Genomic DNA, 325 nt, shown 5'->3' with positions numbered 1-325 from the left:
TGTTGGTCTTGCTCGGGGATGTTCTCACTTCCTATTTAAAGATTAAAAAAAAAAATTCTGAAAGACTTAAACAGTAAAAACATCTAGGCCAAACCAGAGCTACTGTAACATGTATATATATATATATATGTATGTGTGTGTGTGTGTGTGTGTATGCAGGAATAGAAAGTCAAATACCACATGTTCTCACTTATAAGTGTAGAGCTACACACTGAGTACACACGGACACCAAGGAGAACAATAGAGGATGGGGCCCCCTTGAGGGTGGAGGATGGGAGGAGGGTGAGGCTCAAAAAACTACCGATTGAGTACTATGCTTATTACC

Source organism: Colobus angolensis, unplaced genomic scaffold (genome assembly GCF_000951035.1).
Source record: "Colobus angolensis palliatus isolate OR3802 unplaced genomic scaffold, Cang.pa_1.0 Scaffold84, whole genome shotgun sequence".
NCBI lineage: Eukaryota > Metazoa > Chordata > Mammalia > Primates > Cercopithecidae > Colobus > Colobus angolensis.
The sequence above is the reverse complement of the archived record's forward strand: the minus strand, read 5'-3'. Positions refer to the sequence as shown.